The 2547-nt window shown below is 38.4% G+C and overlaps 1 pseudogene across 1 annotated transcript in view; it reads right to left on the bottom strand.

Annotated features, from left to right (window-relative positions):
• Positions 1–2547, bottom strand: part of LOC101292394 — a 1325780-nt pseudogene that overhangs the window by 228316 nt on the left and 1094917 nt on the right. The window contains exons 200-201 of the transcript XR_184374.1: positions 1160–1553; positions 584–951 (exon numbers count right to left, since the gene is read on the bottom strand). The product of XR_184374.1 is annotated as an uncharacterized LOC101292394 (transcript). The remainder of the gene's footprint in view (positions 1–583; positions 952–1159; positions 1554–2547) is intronic.

The following is a 2547-nucleotide window of genomic DNA, read 5'->3' as shown; positions in this document are numbered from 1 at the left end:
ACCTTTGTGGGAGGTAATCTTGTTACTTGGAAGAGTAAGAAGCAAAAGGTGGTGGCTCGGTCTAGTGCTGAAGCAGAATATAGGGGTATGGCTCATGGAGTATGCGAGTTGTTATGGCTGAAGAATGTGTTGCAAGATTTGGGGGTCAAACCCAAGTGTGCTATGCAGTTGTATTGTGACAACAAGGCAGCTATTGATATCTCACAAAATCCTGTACAACATGATCGTACCAAGCATGTGGAGGTTGATCGTCACTTTATAAAGGAGAAGCTAGATGCAAAGATCATTAGCTTTCCTTTTGTCCCTACAGAGGAGCAACTTGCAGATATACTCACAAAAGGAGTTTCTAAGAAGGCCTTTTATGACTCACTTGGCAAGTTGGGCATGGTTGATGTATATGCGCCAACTTGAGGGGGAGTGTTAGCATGAGTCATGGAGTTAGTTTAGGAATGTAAATTAATTTGTTATTACTTTCCTATTCTGTATGTGTAGTACATAGTACGTAGGGTTTGTACAACTTGTATCTCTATATATAGCCTCCACTGTGAGATGAATAAGATATCAGAAAATTCATTCTCCAAACCTTGTTATATTTGACTCCTCCCACTGCAAGGCATCTGCATAAGGTGGTACCAAATTGTCATCATCAACGAATATTATAGGGTTCAGGTATTGTTTCCAACAATTTTCTGCCTCTTGTAGTTCAGAAGATAATGACGGACCAGCATCGCAGACATCGTCTCCATCTGCATGCATCCCTTGATCTTCCACTCCTTGTTTGATTTCGGATTCCTCTTGTTTCACATTCTTATATTCCTCCAGCGCTGGAAAATCATCGGGCATATCATCTCCGGTTGCAAGCTTCTCCTGGTCATCCTCATCTACCCGTTTCCCTTTCTCTTTGGATCCCTTATTTTTCCTAAGTTTGCATAGAACATATTTGTGTACGTCCTGCATGAGATAAATATACATATTATTACTGATATAATCCAAAACCCCCTGAAACTAAATTAATTAAGAAAAAGGATTTACAAGCCGTTATGGCAAAGGAGCATGCATGCTTAAGGAAAATAATATGTGGGTACGTGGACTGAGAAGAAGTGAAAAACACATATCATGAACGTAGAAATTAACTTACTTGTTGGTTAAGCATGCTTACTTGCGAGCGTTCAAGTTCGTACTCGAGCATGATCCATCTGCCATGTTCCACAGACTCCTTGTTCTCATAGCTAAATCTGCTCCTGTGACCTACAACGGTGCCACCTGCGCTTACATCATCGGAAGAGACCGCTTTCCAGGTGCCACTTCCGACGGTTCGGCCCTTCCGGGAGCCATTCACAGTCCTCTTCTTGCGTTGAGTGAAGAAGTACAGGTCTTGGCTGAACCTCAAGTCGTTCTTTCTTCTTTCTTTGTACATGTTCCATATCTCCCACGGGTCGTTTTTACCGTACAAATCGGAATTGAAGATCAGATACTCTTCGCCGGGTACCTCCTCTCCCTTGACCTTGGGATATAGATAGCTGAGGATTAGTTCCTCCTCCATGGGGCAGAATCTGTAGCCCGGGAGAAGATGAGAGTCAGAACCATCCTCATGAATTTCCATCGAATAGAATCAAGATCTTGTTTACAATTTGTTTTATGTTTATATTCTTACTAGCAGCTCGATTAATTAGTTTCTCTTTTAGACTTGGAACTATGAGTAATGATATCCGTATATGTAGATGAATAGCAGAATATGGTAGTGAATCCAGGTTTCAACAGTATTCCATTTTCCAGTTATATTTCTATTTTCAATCTTTTATCATCATGAAAACGGTTTCAAGGGCATACACGCATAGTATGTTAAATATCTCCATACTTTTCCAGTACTGAAATAGTGAAACCTATTCTCCAAAAAAAAAAAAAAAAAAAAAAAACCAAAGAAGAAAAAACCAGTTAAACCTATTGATCGATATACACTCACACGCACACACATTATCTACGTGAAAAGTATCTATAACCAATCTCTATATTCCAATTCGCATCTACATAACAAAGAGTGCTATACTAGAGGGTCTATGATGTGATTTATATTGATATACATAGAAGAGTGATGATGCTAATTGGCGTCGATCCAAGTAAATCCATTAATTTCAAGTTGTATTTTGACTATTAATCCATTTAATTTCCAATAGTATAGAGAAGATATTTATATGTATTTTGCTTCTCATATTCGCTGTACTCTAGAGAGTAAATCAGTACCTTCACTACTAGAAGTTAGGACTTATGTGACGAAATGGTTTCGTCGCCTAAGAGTGAAATTTCGTCGCATAAGTACTTATGAGACGAAAATTTCGTCACTTAAGAGTCGTCGCATAGGAACCTAGCGACGAAAATACATTTTTCGTCGCATAAGTGCCTCCTAAGCGACGAAAAAAAATTCGTCGCATAGACTTATGCGACGAACATTTCCAACTTAAGTGACGAAATATATTTCGTCACTTAAGTGTTTTCAATATATAAAAAAATTTAATTAATTTAATTTGATTTTCATTTTTAATAAAAAAT

The sequence above is a fragment of the Fragaria vesca genome, linkage group LG3, assembly GCF_000184155.1.
Source record: "Fragaria vesca subsp. vesca linkage group LG3, FraVesHawaii_1.0, whole genome shotgun sequence".
Classification (NCBI taxonomy): Eukaryota; Viridiplantae; Streptophyta; class Magnoliopsida; order Rosales; family Rosaceae; genus Fragaria; species Fragaria vesca.
Note: the sequence above shows the minus strand (reverse complement) of the source record. Positions and strands in the feature narration are given on the sequence as shown.